At 47.2% G+C, this 17047-nt stretch overlaps 1 protein-coding gene across 1 annotated transcript in view; it reads left to right on the top strand.

The window, feature by feature from the left end:
- KIAA1328 overlaps positions 1-17047 on the top strand; it is a 237882-nt gene that overhangs the window by 122652 nt on the left and 98183 nt on the right. The gene's annotated exons all lie outside the window — the stretch shown is intronic.

The following is a 17047-nucleotide window of genomic DNA, read 5'->3' as shown; positions in this document are numbered from 1 at the left end:
TTGGGAGGGGGTGAAATAAAGAAAGGGTATTGGCCGGGGGGGTGGCGAGGGGGGGGGGAGAAAGAAGCTCAAAGTAGGGAAGATCAATTATTTCTTCCGCGGCCCATAAATAGGCTGCTGTGTTCTCTGAGAAGAGTGTGGAGAACTTTCTCGCGGATCTTCCCGCCAATCGGGGAAATGTTCTGGTTGTAGCGATGGAGGAGAATACAGGCAGTCCTCGGCTTACGACCACAGTTTCTGCTGCTAAGCCACACATTTTCTTCAGTGCGCCTTGCCCCATTTTATGACCTTCCCTTGCTCTGGTTGTTCAATGAATCGCTGCAGCTGTTAGTGTCACTCGGTTTTTAAGTGAGTCTGGCTTCTCCGTTGACTTTGCTTGTCAGAAGGTCACAGAAAGGGGATCCCGGGACGGTGCAACCGTCGTAAATATGAGTCGGTTTGCCAAGCGTCCGAATTTTGATCGCATGAACGTGGGGACGCTGCAGAGGGCCATCGTTGTGAAAAACGGTCATAAGTCAGGTTTTTTTAGTGCCGTTGAACCGTCACTAAAACGAACGGTTGTAAGTCGAGGACTATCCGTATTTGTAACTGGGCAGCCTCAGGAGAAGCATGATATGGGGTCCCTGGTGCTCTTGGAGCTTGGCTGTTTTCTTGCAGACGTTTCATTACCCAACCCAGTGATGGGAGCACCCCGATACTCCCATATTACACCCCTCCTGCGTGAGCTGCATTGGTTACCGGTTGCCCTCCGGGTGAGATTTAAGGTGCTGGTACTTACCTTTAAAGCCCTACATGGCTTAGGCCCGGGATACTTGCAGGACCATCTGTTGCCGGGAACGAATTCCCATCGCCCAGTACGCTCACACAGAGAAGGCCTCCTCAGGGTACCGTCGGCTAGACAATGTTGGCTTGCGACCCCCAGGGGAAGGGCCTTCTCTGTGGGAGTGCCAGCCCTGTGGAACCAACTCCCCCTTGAGCTCCGGATGGCCCCGGATCTCCGGTCCTTTCGCTGCGGCCTCAAAACACTCCTTTTCCACCTGCCTGACCTGGACTGACAGGGATTTTAATTATGTTTACAATTTTTAACCCTAATCTTTAATTTATTTTAATTTTTAATTTTAATTTATTGTACAGAGACCTTTAATTTTTCTTGTTGTTAGCCGCCCTGAGTCCCCCGGGAGATAGGGCGGGATATAAGTCCCATTAATAAATAAATAAATAAATAAATAAATAAATAAATAAATAAACTAGGGAACATCATCAGGTTTAGAAGGGAGAGGCGTGTGTGGAGAGGAGGAGGAGGAGGAGGAGGAGAGCTGGGGGATTCTTGGTGCTCTCTTGAGCTTGGCTGTTTTCTTCCAGACATTTCATTACCCAAACAGGTAACGTCATCAGTGCTAGAAGGGAGTGAAGTATTCCTCTCTTCTACCAACGGAAGAGATGTTTTGTAGCTCAGGGTGTAACTCTGGGTCCCAGGTACTCTCTGAGCTTGGCTGTTTTTCCTGCTGACCAATTTTATAAGGGGGGGGGGCTTACTTACAGCAGTTCGTTTAGTGACCGTTTGAAGTTACAGTGAAAAAAGTGACACGATCGTTTTTCACACGACCGTTGCAGCCTCCCCATGGTCATGTGATCAGAGTTCGGACGCTTGGCATCTGACTCATATTTATGACGGTTGCAGTGCCCCAGGGTCACGCGATCCCCTTTTTGCAGGCAAAGTCAATGGGGGAGCTGGATTCAGTTCAGAGCTGTGTAACTAACTTGACAGCTGTAATGATTCCCTATCGATCTATCTATCTATCTATCTATCTATCTATCTATCAATCATTTATCTATCATCTATCCATTTATCATATATATATATATATATATATATATATATATATATATATATATATATATATATATATATATATATATATATATATATATATATATATATATATATATATATATATATATATATATATATATATATATATATATATATATATATATATATATATATATATATATATATATATATATATATATATATATATATATATTTGACTTGCTAACAAAGGATAAAGGGAGACCGGTATGATCATTTCAAACTTATTTGTTCTCATCAGTCAGCCATACCCTTCTGAGATTCAAACCTGGGCCGACTGCGTCCTAAGCGGTTGTTTTAACCCCTAGGCCACAGGCCCTCTCTCTCTCTCTCTCTTTGTTAGCTGAGAAGCAAGGGAGATATGTGTTAAATGTTTGTTAAGCATTCAGAATACACTTGCTTGGTCCCAGGCATGGGACAAGTCTTATTTCCTGTTTCAGCCTAGCCCACAGATCGGCAACCCGTGGCTCCGGAGCCGCATGCGGCTCTTTGAGCCGTCTCCTGCAGCTCCCAGTCGCCCGGTGCGCGCGCACCACTGCGAACGGGAGGAGGTGCGCGTGCACCACTGCAAACGGGAGGAGGTGCGCGCACACCACTCCGAACGGGAGGAGGTGCGCGCGCACCACTCCAAAGGTTTGGAGAGGTGCGCGCGCACCTCCGCCTGAACACCCGTGTCGAGACCTGGTGTTCGGGCGGAGGTCGGGCGGCAGTTTGGAGGTCCCGGGGGTGGCTCCAGCGACGCCCGGGCTGAAGGCGGCGCCGCAACCCAGCGCCCATCACCACGGAGACCCGTCGCCGCTGGCGTGCAGGTGCGTCCACATTAAAAAAAAGTGGAACCGCGCGCGTGTATCCACGCACACGCATGCGCAAAAAACAACATTTTGCGCATGCGCAAAACATTTTGTTTTATACGCATGCGCGTGCGTGGATGCACGTGCGCGGCTCCCACTTTTTTTTATGTGTGATGGAACCGGTTCCCAGTGGCTCTTTTGCTTTTTCAGGTTGCCGACCCCTGGCCTAGCCCAAGGCCATCTACAGGCAGTAGCCACAGTAGTGGCAGCTCATATTTGTGTAAATTTTTTGGCTTGCTAACAAAGAATAAAGGGAGACCGATATGATCATTTCAAACTTATTTGTTCTCGTCAGTCAGCCATAACCTTCTGAGATTCGAATATCGGTCTCCCTTTATTCTTTGTTGGCAAGCCAAAAAATTTACACAAATATGAGCTGCCACTGTTGTGGCTACTGCCTGTAGATGGCCTTGGGCTAGGCTGAAACAGGAAATAAGATTTGTCCCGTCTCTGGGACCAAGCAAGTGTATTCTGAATGCTTAACAAACATATATATATTGGTTGTGTATTTTTGATAGGCCCTCAATTCCTCTCTTCCGCTACCCCCTCTTCTACAGGAGGGCTTTGGCATGAAAACAAGTCCTTTGCCTCTGAAGGGTTCACCTGTTCCTCCTGCTTGTTCTCCCACCTGGCTGTAATCCTGTAGCTATTGACATCTCCATGGGACGTTGCGCAAAAGATTACGATGTCAAAAGGAGGCGTTAGGGCTTCAGGTGAAAAATAAGCAGCAGGAGCAGGTGAGCTGGAGAGAGGAAGCCAATCTTGTTCCCACTCTGGCCTCCTGCTAACTCGGCGTAATGTGCCTCAGATGTTTTTAGGTGTAAATATGCATCTCCTGCCTCGCAAGTGTCTCATTTCACATCAGGTTTCTTATCTGCGCTAAACCTTTTGGAAACTAAGCAACCGGAACCCTGCGGTACATTTCAGTGAGGGATTGTATCAGAATTGTAGGGCTGGAAAGGACCTTGGAGGTCTTCTGGTCCAACCGCCTGCCCAAGGCAAGAGTGCTCATACCATCCTGCACTAAATACGTGTCCAATCTTTTCTTGAAAACCTCCAGTGTTGGAGAACCCCAAATTCTGGGAGACGAGCTATTCCATTGATGGATCGTTCTCAGTGTTAAGAAAGTCCTCATTATTTTGAGGTTGGATGGTCTTCTGAGGAGTTCCCACCCATTGCTTCCTGTCCCGCCCTCAAGGGCTGTGGAGAATATATTGGGGCGACACGATAGCAGTGTTTCGATATTGGAGGGGCCTGCCACAAAGAAGACAGGCTCGACCCATTTCCCAAAGCACCCAGAAGGCAGGACAAGAAACGATGGACAGAAACTCATCAAGGAGGGAAGCAACCTGGAATTCAGGAGAAGCGTCCTAACGGTGAGAACAATTAATCGGTGGGAAGGCTTGCCTTCAGAAGTTATGGGTGCTCCAACACTGGCAGTTTCCTTAGAAGAGATTGGACAATCCTTTGTCTGAAATGGTATAGGGTCTCCTGCTTCAAGAGGAGGTTGGACTAGAAGACCTCAAAGGTCCCTTCAAGCCAACCAAGGAGAGAAGCAACCTAGAACCGAGGAAAAAATTCTTAACGGTGAGAACCATCAGTGGAACAACTTGCCTCCAGAGGTTGGGGCTGCACCAGCACCGGAGGGTCCCTTTCAGCTCTGTTATTAAGATATCGTATCACCCCTAAATCATCTCTTCGTTAGGCTAAACATACCTATTTCCACGACAGGGACAGCTTCTGAAATGGAAATCTTGACATCCTTCCGTAGGAGGCTGTTTTTTAAAAAAAAAATCTTAATTTTTTTTCCCCCTGGGATAAGTTTTTTTTCTTTTTTTTTAAAAAAAGCATTTTCAGTAGCTTTTTTCTTTTATTTATTTTTTATTTTCTTTTATTAAATTTATATACCGCCCTATTCCCGTAGGACTCAGGGCGGTTTACAGGGAAAATTAAAAGCATAACATACAAAAATTAAAATCAGTTAAAACAATTAATTAATTCAAGTCCCCGAAATTTAAAACTAAAACCCAATTAAAAATTAAAACCCCTCAGTCTGGGCCAGACAGCTCGGAAGAGCCACGTTTTCAGGTCCCGGCGAAATGAACGAAGGTCGAGGGCAGTCCTAAGTTCCGTGGGAAGTTGGTTCCATAGGGCAGGCGCGCCCACAGAGAACGCTCTTCCCCTGGGAAAAACCCGCCGGCATTCCTTAACCGGCAGTACCCTGAGAAGGCCCTCCCTGTGGGAGCGCACAGGACGATGGGAAGTTGATGCCGGCAGCAGATGTTCCCTTAGATAATCCGGACCCAAGCCATTTAGCATTAGCCTTGGTGGAGCAGTGGGCTAATGCCTCCTTAAGTAACACCAGCTGCCTGCCATTAGTGCAGGTTCGAGTCCCACCAGGCTCAAGGTTGACTCAGCCTTCCATCCTTCCCAGGTAGGTAAAATGAGGACCCAGATTGTTGGGGGCAATTAAGCTGACTTTGTAATAATGTCGCTTGGGGTGTGTGTGAAAGCCCTAATAAGCAGGCATATACATAGAATGAAGGCTACTGCTAAGCTTGTAAGCCGCCCTGAGTCTTCGGAGAAGGGCGGGATATAAATGGAATTAAAATAAATAAATAAAAATTTAGGGCTTTATAGGTCATTACCAGCACCTTGAATCTTTTCTTCTTTTTTTTTAAAGCGAGTTTTTTGGGAAATGATTCCTCTCCTGCGTTTTTAGTTCAGTGCACTTGAAAATCCTGAAGGCCCAGCGAAAACAGCTGAACAAAGCTGCTAGCCTAAGTGTGTGCTGGCTTTCTTTTTTAAAAAAAGATATTTCTATTTTTTTCCCTTTGTCCCATGAAGTCCAACCCTTTTAGCTGATGGGCAGGAAACAGGCGAGGAAAAAAAAACACAAAACAACCCCCCCCCCCACCACACACACACACCCTTCCAGGGCCCATTAGAACTTGTTTACTACACCAATATCTGTATGTTAAATGACGAGAGAGTTCAGATTATTGAATAATTTAAAAAAAAAATCCGCTTTAATTGGTGTCGACCAACCTGGAAAAGGCCAAGGATGACGCTGGGAGCGTGCCGGGCGAAACGACTCTCATGCATAATGCATGGCGGAGATTGTTCCTTTGGCAGCGTTGGCCTTGTTAAAAAGCAGGAAGTTTTGGAAACGAAGCGCGGGCGATGGAACACCTGCAAGTCTTTAGTTCATCTGCTGGAAAGTAATCTACCTTGATGATCTCCTCGGCTGAAAAGCTGCCAGAGTGGGATGGTTAATTGCACGAGGGAGAAGGCACCCCGTTTAGTCGGGATGGGGGCTTGGCAGAGATTTCCCCTGCAGCTGCTCGGATTTGCATTTCCCCGTCCGCCTGCCGACGGCTGGAAGTGTCAAGCGGAAAAACTGGGTCTGGTGAACCCAGCTGATCAGCCTGATGATTGGTCTAAAGCAGGGCTAGGGGATTTGCGGCCCTTTTACCATCTGTGAACTTCAATTCCCAGAATTCCCAAGCCAGCCAAGGAACTCTCTGGCCCTTTTACGATCTGTGAACTTCAACTCCCAGAATTCCTGAGCCAGCCAAGGAACTCTGGCCCTTTTACGATCTGTGAACTTCAATTCCCAGAATTCCTGAGCCAGCCAAGGAACTTTGGTCCTTTTACAAATCTGTGAACTTCAACTCCCAGAATTCCCGAGCCAGCCAAGGAACTCTCTGGCCCTTTTACGATCTGTGAACTTCAATTCCCGGAATTCCTGAGCCAGCCAAGGAACTTTGGCCCTTTTACAATCTGTGAACTTCAATTCCCAGAATTCCCGAGCCAGCCAAGGAACTCTCTGACCCTTTTACGATCTGTGAACTTCAACTTCAGGAATTCTGGGAGTTGAAGTTCAAAGATCGTAAAAGGGCCATGGTTTCCCACCCCTGGTCTAAAGATTCTGGTGTTGAAACAACAGAAATAAAATTCAGGCCTTCACAGGCCTTCAGAGTTGTGGAAACTCAAAAGAAACCGCAGTCTTACAGCTGAACATCTAATCGTAACCACAGGAAACATGCAGAGGTATTTTTGTAACTGATATACAGGTAGCCCCTGACTTACAATAGTTCATTTAGTGACCAGTCAAACTTACAGCGGAATCATCTTAGGACCGTTTCTCATAGTGACCGTCACAGCATCCCTGCAGTCACGTGACCAAAATTCAGACGCTTGCCAACGGACTCGCTTTTATGATGGCCACGGCATCCTGGGATCGCGTGATTCCCCTTTTGCGACCTTGTTTGACAAGCAAAGGCAACGTCACGAAGTCTGATTCGCTCAACGACCAGGTGGCTAACTTAACCACCGTGGTGATTGGTTTAACGGCTGTGGCGAGACAGGCCCTAAAATGGGGCGAAACCCACTTCGTAGGGGTCTCACTTAACAACAGAAATTTGGGGGCTCGCTTGTGGTTGTATACCGAGGACTGCCTGCCTTTGACCTACTGGGATTTTGCCTTTAAGGCAGGGGATAGGGACGCATACAGAGAGGCCAGGGCTAATCTTAGAAGAGGCATTAAAGGTAAAGTTTCCCCCGCACATGTGTGCTAGTCGTTTCCAACTCTAGGGGCCGGTGCTCATCTCCGTTTCAAAGCCGAAGAGCCAGCGCTCGTCCGAGGACATCTCCATGGTCATGTGGTCGGCGTGACTAGACGCCAAAGGCACACAGAACACTATTACCTAATAGGTAATAATAGGTGGTCCCTATTTTTCTACTTGCAATTTTTACGTGCTTTCGAATTGCTAGGTTGGCAGAAGCTGGGACGAGTAACAGGCGCTCACTCTGTTACGCGGCACTCGGGATTCGACCCGCCAAACTGCCGACCTTCTGATCGACAAGCTCAGCGTCCTAACCCACTGAGCCACCGCGTCCCTCAGAAGAGGCATTAGGATGGCAAAACAGCAATATAAACACAAGGTGGAGAACCACTTAGCAGACAACAATCCGAGGCAAGTGTGGCAGGGACTGCAGCATTTAACCAACTACAAGGGCAATACGAGGAACACGGTTAACACCGATGCCTCGTTGGCAGAGGAGCTGAATATCTTCTTCGCTCGCTACGAGGTAAAAAGACCAGACCCCGTAGCCTCTGCTGGCCGGCCTTCTGATTTTCAGCAACTCACTCTATCTGAAGACCAGGTGAGAACTGTATTGAAGGCTGTGAATCCCAGCAAAGCTGCAGGCCCAGATGGGGTGCTGGGGATAGTGGTTAAGAATTGTGCGGACCAATTAGCAGGGGTCCTGACGAGGATTTTTAACATCTCCTTGCAAATGGCATGTGTACCATCGTGCTTGAAAGCAGCTACCATTTTCCCAGTCCCCAAGAAAACTGCAGTTGAGTGCCTGAATGACTACAGACCTGTTGCATTAACGTCTGTAGTCATGAAATGCTTCGAAAGACTGGTTCTCCAAGATCTCAGGACATGCCTCCCACTGGATTTCGATAAACATCACTTTGCCTACAGGGGGAACAGGTCGACAGACGATGCCATAGCTACTGCTGTACACTCTGTAGCAAGTCATCTTGAGAAACCTGGAAGCTCTGTCAGGATGATTTTTGTTGATTGTAGCTCGGCTTTCAACACCATTTTGCCGAGCACACTCATCGAGAAGCTGGCTGACTTGAAATTTTCACCCTCTATCTGCGATTGGATTCAAGACTTTCTTAGGGACCGGTTACAAACAGTGAGGGTCGGGTCCGCTTTGTCCACCCCCCTGAAGCTTTGCACCGGCTTGCCACAGGGCTGCGTGCTTAGCCCCTATCTGTACTCTTTGTACACATATGACTGTATCATCGGATCCATCTACGGCGATAATTAAGTTCGCAGATGATACTACCGTGGTGGGACTTATTACAGGTGGGGATGAGGCAGCATACAGGGCGGAGGTACAAAAACTATTTATATGGTGTTGTAACAATAACTTGCACCTGAACATCGGCCAGACGAAAGAGATGGTGCTAGACTTCTGGAGGAAAAAGGAGGAACCTGCTCCACTTTACATCGGGGAGGACTGTGTGAAGAGAGTTTCCTCCTTTAAATTTCTGGGAGTCTACCTCTGTGAAGATCTGACCTGGAAAGTTAATGCAACCCAGGTGGCCAGAAAAGCCCAACAGAGACTTCACTTTCTCAGGGTCTTGCGGAAGAACAGGGTAGAACAACGGCTAATGACCCTCTTTTACCGGTCTACTATAGAGAGCGTCCTCTCATACGGTATTGTGGTTTGGTATGCTGGTCTGACAGCCGCGGATAGGAAGGCATTACAGAGGATGGTGAGCACAGCACAAAACATTGTGGGCTGTCCCCTGACACCACTGGATGACATCGCCAGGGCTCGCTGCCTTGGAAGAGTGAGGAAAATTCTCAGGGACAACTCACACCCCGGACGGTATCTCTTTACTCTCCTACCATCGGGTGGGAGATATAGGAGTATAGCCAGCCGTACCAACAGGCTGAAGAACAGCTTTTATCCGTGGGCTGTTAGGCTTTTGAATGGGAAATAATTTAATATAATATAATATAAACTTTATAATATAAACTTTATGCATAATTGACTTGCGAGGCCGGTGCGTTGTGCAATTAGCTCACAAGGTGTAATAAGATGGAGGGTTTGTGTCACTGTAAGTTGGGGGTGGGGGCACGAAGGGAGGCTCAGCCAATCTCAATGTATACATGGTTGTACTTTGACAATAAAGGTTCATTCATTCGTTCATTCTTACTGTGAGTTGTGTGTTCCTACCGTGTCACCAAGTGCAAGTTAGGAGCCTGTCGATGCTTGCTTGAAAATGCACTCAGGATTCTTCCGGCTGTGTCCAGTGCTGAATAAAGGTGTTATCTAGAGATGGAACTCGAGTTCTGCTTATTTGTCCGTGCCAAGCCACAACCTGGTTCCCGGCTTGACAGCCTGGCCCGCACAAAGAGCAGCGTCCAATTCTTCCTCCGAGTCGCAAAAGTTATTCGGATCTGGACAAAAGTGGGTCTTCCCATAAGGCTGGAAGAACCCCCAAATGATTTATACAGCATGCTTTTATACTGTATTTCGTTATACAAGGCGTTGGCGCAAAAGTGGGTAAAACACAGACGTTTTGTGGAGATCCTCCATTATCCAGGTCACGGCTGTCCCAAAGGTGCTTTTTCAGGAGGCAACTGGACCTTCTTGTTTTTCCCTTAACGACATTTCCCTTCTCATCCAAGGAGCTTCTTCAGCTCTGACCAGATGGTGGGAAATGAGAGGATTGATACTCCTTGCCGACAGCTGGTCATTTGCCTTCTTTTAGAGAGTCGTTGAGGCCACCTGGAGGTTTGTCCGTGTCCTCAGAGTCATCCGAGCAGTGCAAATGGGTGTGGGGCCTTCTGGGAACTGCTGAAAGGGCTGCGTTGCTGTGTCTTTCAGCAGTTCCAAGAAGGCTCCACACCCATTTGCACCACTGAGGTGACCCTGAGGACACAGACAAACCTCCAAGTGGCCTCAACGACTCCCTAAAAGAGCGCAAATAACCAGCTGTCGGCAAGGAGTGGAAATCCTTCCATCCGTCACCATCCAAAACAAGAAAGTCCAGTTGCCTCCTGAAAAAGCAGCTTTGGTATAAAACACAGAAGTGACTAAAGTCCGTTCAGAAGCATATTTAGGAGGAAAAAAAAAGAGATTTAGCAAAGCCATTGTGCCCTCTCTCTGATTTCCTGTCTTGCTTCTCCTAAGCTATGGACAGTTAGTTATTCCAGGTAGTCCTCGACTTGGCAACACTTCGTTTGGTGGCCCCCAGGGGGAGGTCCTTCTCTGTGGGCGCCCCGGATTTATGGAATCGGTTGCCGGTGGAGCTCCGGATGGCGCCCGACCTTCGCTCCTTCCGGCGCGATCTGAAGACACATTTATTTGAACAAGCCGGCTTGGCCTGATGGGGGATGGGTTGCGTTTTTATTGTCATTTTTAATATATGTATTTATTGTTTTTTAGCTTGGGCACATGTTTAATTCTTTTTTAACTTTTGTATTTTTTTGTATTTTTATATGGTTGCCCTGTTCACCACCCTGAGTCCTCCGGGAGAAGGGCGATATATAAATAAAATTATTATTATTATTATTATTTAGCGGCCATTCAGAGATACAGCAGCACTGAAAAAAGTGACCTATCGCCCCTTTTCACACTTACGACTTGCGGCATCCCTCCCCCCCCCGGGAACTGGCCTGCATTTAGGATGGTCACAGTGTCCCGTGGTCACTGCAACTTTTTGACAAGACAAGCCAAGTCAGTGAGGGAGCTGGATTCACTTAGCAACCCTGTGACTTCCTTAACAATTGCAGTGATTCACTTAATAGCTGTGGCAAGAAAGGCCGTAGAATGGCGCAAAACGCGCCGAACTACTGCCCTCTGCCCCTCCATTTCTTCCTCCCTCTCTTCCTTCTCTTCCTCCTCCTCCCATCTCCCCCACCCTCTCCCACTCCATTTCTCCTTCCTCCTCCTCCCTCCTCTACCCCTCCATTTCTTCCTTCCTCCTCCCACCCCACCCTCTCCCTCTCCCCTCCCCCTCCATTGCTCTCTCTCTTCCTCTTCCTCCCTTTACCTCCCCCTCCATCTCTCTCTTCCTCTTCCTCTCCCCTCTCCCCTTCCATTTCTCTCCCTTCCTCCCTCTCCCATCTCCCCTTCCATTTCTCTCCCTTCCTCTTCCTCCCTCTCCCCTTCCATTTCTCTCCCTTCCTCTTCCTCTTCCTCCCTCTCCCCTCTCCCCTTTTATTTCTCTCCCTTCCTCTTCCTCTTCCTCTCCCCTTCCATTTCTCTCCCTTCCTCTTCCTCCCTCTCTCCTTCCATTTCTCTTCCTCTTCCTCCCTGTCCCCTCTCCCCTTCCATTTCTCTCCCTTCCTCTTCCTCCCTCTCCCCTCTCCCCTTCCATTTCTCTCCTTTCCTCTTCCTCTTCCTTCCTCTCCACTTCCATTTCTCTCCCTTCTTCCTCTTCCTCCCTCTCCCCCTCCATTTCTCTCTCCCTCTTCCTCTCTCCTCTCTCCCCTTCCATTTCTCTCTCCCTTCCTCTTCCTCCTCCTCCTCCCTTTACCCTCTCCCCCTCCATTTCTCTTCCTCCCTCTCCCCTTCCATTTCTCTCACTTCCACTTCCTCTTCCTCCCTCTCCCCTTCCATTTCTCTCCCTTCCTCTTCCTCTCTCTCCCCTTCCATTTCTCTCCCTTCCTCTTCCTCTTCCTCCCTCTCCCCCTCCATTTCTCTCTCTCTTCCTCTTCCTCCTCCTCCTCCCTTTACCCTCTCCCCCTCCATTTCACCCTCCCTCCCTCCCTCCTCCCCCACCTTTTCCCCTCCAACCCCCCTCCATTTCTCTCTCCTTCCTCCTCCTCCTCCTCTTCCTCCTTTTTTGGCATCGAGCACTTGAAATGCAGCAATTATGATCATACATCATTCATGAACGAGGAGAGCCCCCGTTATCTTCAGCTCAGAAAATAGGCAACTAACCTCCTTCCCTTGTTATCTACCTTATTTATCTTAGGGTATTAATATCACCCATCCCAGTTCTCTCTGGCTGCTTTCTCATGATTAATCTTAACACTTAAAAAAAACAACACTAAATGGAGATTTCAGGACAAAATGGGTGATAAAATGAGAGAGCCTAAACTTCATGGTTTTTTTTCCTCCCTCCACTTAAGTTCCACTTTGTACATTCTTCGAAGTAAATCCTTTTAAAAAAAAAAAGATTTATTCAGAAAGAAACACAGAAACAATCCAGGTTTCTTAATAGTACTTTGTTGGAAGAGAATAGTAATACTCATAATTTTTTAAAAAACCAAACACCTAGTTATTTGGACTAATAAGACCGTTTCAGTAGAAGAGGAGAAGGGAAGACTCTGACCAACACTTCAAAATATTCTATTGCAGGGGTTACCAACCCCCAGTCTGGACCGGTACTGGGCTGGGGCATGTCAGCAACCGGTCCGCACAAAGAAGCAAAGCCCCATCCACGGGATACAGGCTGCACACAAAACCACGCAATCTCCATTCTGCGGAAAAACCTCTCTCCGTGGAACCGGTCCCTGGTGCCCAAAAGGTTGGGGACCTCTGATCTATTGTGTCTTAAGCTGGCTTTCGATGTTGGCCAATACCGAAATTGGATTGCAGGTAGTCCTTTGACTTACAGCCTTTCCTTTAGTGACTGTTCAAAGGCACCAGGAAAAGTGACTCGTCACCTTTTCCCACACTTAATGACCGTTGCGGCGTTCCCCTGTGGTCACGCTCGGCCACTGACTCATATTTATGATGGTTGCAATGCCCCAAGATGATGGGATTCTCTTTTTGCGACTTTCTGAACCAGCAAAGTCAACTGGACCGAATCGCTCCGGTTGCTAAGTGAATCATGCGGTCGTTAAGCAAACCCGACTTCTCCCTGTGGATTTTGCTTGTCGGAAGCAAACAGCGATCCTGTCACCCCAGCGTGCTGCAACCGTCATAAATACATGTTCTGTCCCAGCCCACGTGAGTCCTTGTTATGCTCACAAGGAGAAACCCCTCTTCCAATCAAGCAGGCAGGAACCTCAGGAAAAACCCAAACCCTTTTTATTATTCACAGACCTGAGTCAAGGTCCAAGGCAAACAAACACAGTCCACAGAAACTCGATCCTCAACACGAACGGTTGCCTTCGGCAACCAGCATCTCGCATACCTTCCCTTTTATAATTCAGCCAAGGCGTGGCTTCCTAATGCCTTCTCCTTTGCCTTTGGAGCCGCCCCATTGCAGTCCTCTGTCCTACTCGCTTCTCTTGCCGGCGCTTTCGTGCATCCTGGATATTTCCCAGCTGTGTTTCATCACTGTCCAACTCAGACTCCCAGCACAGCTGTGTCTCAGCTTGAGCGCGAGTAGAGGGGCCAGGCTCCTCGTCCGGCTGTAAGCTTTGGAGCTCCTCAGAGCCTTCCTCTGACTCTGATGTCACTCCAGGCCCCTTCTCCTCCTCCTCATCTGATTCCTCAGACTCAGCTGCCGGATCCACTGGCTGGCGAGGAATCACAACACTACGTGCCAGTTGCCAAGCATCCCAGTTTTGATCACATGACCATGGGGATGCTGTGTCGGTCATAAGTTTGAGATCCCGTGCTAAGTCTTTTTCTTTTCTTTCTTTTTTTTTCTTTGTGTAAGTTTGAACAGTGACTAAGCGAACGGTTGTTAAGTTGAGGGGTACCTGTATTGTTATCTAACCAAGGACTAAGACTGAAAGAAAGTTCCGAGAAACAGCCCGGATCAAGCAAATCCTCAATTCCTTTCTTCTAGATCTTGTGCCCAGGAATATGTTGGGAAGGCTTGGAAGAAAAAAAAAAGAATGGAAAAATTGGGGGGGGGGAAACGGTTTTTTTTTGTTTTTTTTCACCTTTTTCAATTTTTCCAGGTTTTTTTTCCAGGCCTTCCCGTCTCCATTCATGCCGCAAACAAGTCACAGATCATTGAACATGGGGCATTGCCATGTTAATTGTTCACACTGTCAGGAAATTTCTCCTTAGTTTTAGTTTACTAATCAAGGAGAGAAGCAACTTAGGAGTAAGGAGAATTAAGGAGACATTACCTGACAGTGAGAAGAATTAATCAGCGGAACCACCTGCCTCCAGAAGTTGTTAATGCTCCAACACTGGAAGTTTTTGAGAAGAGATTGGACAACCATTTGTCTGAAATGGTATAGGGTTTCCTGTTTGAGCAGGGGGTTGGACTAGAAGACCTCCAAGGTCCCTTCCAGTTTCTGTTATTCTGCTAATTAATCAGTGGAACTGCTTGCCTTTGGAAATTGTAGGTGCTCTATCACTGGAGATTTTTAAGAAGAGATTGGACAGCCATGGGTCTGAAATGGAGTAGAGTTTCCTGCCTGAGCAAGGGGTTGGACTAGAAGACCACCAAGGTCCCTTAAAACTTCTGTTATTTTGAATTCTCTATGTTTCTGGTCACAGGTTCCTTCAGAAAGAGCTGAGAAAGTTTGCTTGATGAATGCAACTTGAGGCGTATTTCAAACTTTTGGAATTTTATCATTGCCTTTGCCTTCAACTAATTGAAAAACAAAAAAACCCCAAAACCAAACCTCTTTAACAGTGAAATTCAAATGTGTTTTGCAGTTGAATGACAGCTTTTGATTCAGAGCTGTGTTTAATGCGGAGAGCAAGCCTTGTTCGTTATCAATGTTTTGTAGAGAATTTTTTTTTTAAAAAAAAGAAAGCTCATCAAATTTCCAACAGTTAACTAATATTCCATTCAGTACAAGGTGAAACCTTTTTATATCAAATTCCCCGCTGTGTAATGGCCAATCAGAAGGTATTTATAGGGGCTGAAAGGATTTCCTGGCTTCGTATTCAAAATTAAACATTTTCAGACATTAACATTTAATGCTTTTCTTTTTCTTTCGTTTTTTTGCCACACTTCAAGTTGATTTTATGTAACCCTAGATACTTGCAATTCCTGGATAGGCTGAAGTGCTTTGTTTATGCCTCGGATCCTGCAGGCAATGCTTTTACATTTATGGTACCTGTGTAGATGGAATTAAATTGCAGATTTTGATAGCATGTTCCTCTCTTCCGCTTGAAAATAATGTGCTGGGGAAGTACTCTGACTGTTGATAATGAAACCATTTCATTTCTGTATTTTTTTCTCTCTCTCTTTTTTAAACTAATTTTACTCTATAAACTACAGACAGGAAGTAGCCAAGGAACCCTAAACAAGGTTTTAACAGAGTTGGAAGGGACCTTGGAGGTCTTCTAGTCCAACCGCCTTTCTCAAGCAGAAAACCCTATATAGGCAATCCTTGACTTACGACCACAAGCACGAGCCCAAAGTTTCCGTGGCTAACTTGAGACATTTGTTGTGCGAGTTTTGCCCCATTCGATGACTTCGCTTGCCACCGTGGTTAAGTGAATCCTGGCAGTTGACAAGTTAGTAAACCGGTTGTTAAGGGAATCTGGCTTCCCCCATTGACTTTGCTTGTCAGGAGGTCGCAAAAGGGGATCGCCTGACCTTGGGCACGGCAACGGGCATAAATGCAGATGGGCTGTTGGTCTGATCGCCGAGCTTGGCGATTTGACTGCGAACGTTGGGGTGACGTCTTCGGTGTGCTTTGAATTGTGCTTGTCTGTCAGAGCACTGGCCTTTAAATACCTTTTTGTGTGTGATGTAAACTGGTGTGGGTGTTATTCATCCAGGTCAGGGGTCTTCAAACCTGGCCCTTTTATTACTTGTGATCTTCAACTCCCAGAATTCCTCAGCCAGGCATGCTGGCTGAGGAATTCTGGGAGTTGAAGTCCACAAGTCATAAAATGGCCAGGTTTGAAGACCCCCTGGTCTAGATGTTTCTGACTCGTGGTCTGGTTTTGGGCTGTTTGATTGGCTAGTGGTTGTTCCTGGGCCATAGCCTTTGGTGTTTTAAGTCTTTGGTGTTTAAGATTCATAAATATGAATCAGTTGCCAAGCATCTGAATTTTGATCACATGATCACGGGGGGGGCTGTTGCTGCTGCTTTAAAGGTCGTAACTCTGAACAATGGTCATTTTTCAATGCCACTATGACTTTGAATGGTCACTAAATGAACTTTTGTAAGCCAAGGACTACCTATACCATTTCAGACAAATAGCTGTCCAGTCTCTTCTTAAAAACCTCCAGCGATGTGGCACCCACAACTTCTGAAGGCAACTTCCGATCCATTGATTCGGGAATGGAAATTGTCGGGAAATTTCTCCTTAGTTCCATGTTGGTGCTCTCCTTGATTGGTTTCCATCCATTGTTTCTTGTCTTGCCTTTTGGTGCTTTGGAAAATAGTTTGACCTCCCAGTCATCTTTGTAAGAGCCCCTCAAATACTGGAACGCTGCTATCATATCCCCCCCTAGTCCTTCTCTTCACGAGAGTAGACATACCCAAATCCTGCAACCCGTTCTTCATATAATTTAGTCTCCGGGCCCTTAACCATCTTCGTTGCTCTTGTCTCCACTCTTTCTAGAACAGGGGTGTCAAACTCAATTTCATTGAGGGCCGCATCAGCATTGCGGTTGCCCTCAGGGGGCTGGGTGGGCGTGGCCTACTGGGTGGGCGTGGCCTACTGGGTGGGCGTGGCCAGCTCTACATCGTTCGCATCAAGGGTGCCTATGGGGGCCTGGGCAGAAGTGGGACAGATCTGAGGGTCTCTGGCAGGAGGAGGGTCTCTGGGCCAGGGCCAAGGTAGTGGGGGCCGTTCCCTCACTGTTTCCAGGATGGCTTCACAGGCCGCATGAAACCACTTCGCGGGCCGGATCTGGCTCCCGGGCCTTGTGTTTGACATGTCTGTTTTAGAACATCCGCAT

This window comes from Vipera berus (genome assembly GCF_964194415.1).
Source record: "Vipera berus genome assembly, chromosome: 2".
Taxonomy (NCBI): domain Eukaryota; kingdom Metazoa; phylum Chordata; class Lepidosauria; order Squamata; family Viperidae; genus Vipera; species Vipera berus.
Note: the sequence above shows the minus strand (reverse complement) of the source record. Positions and strands in the feature narration are given on the sequence as shown.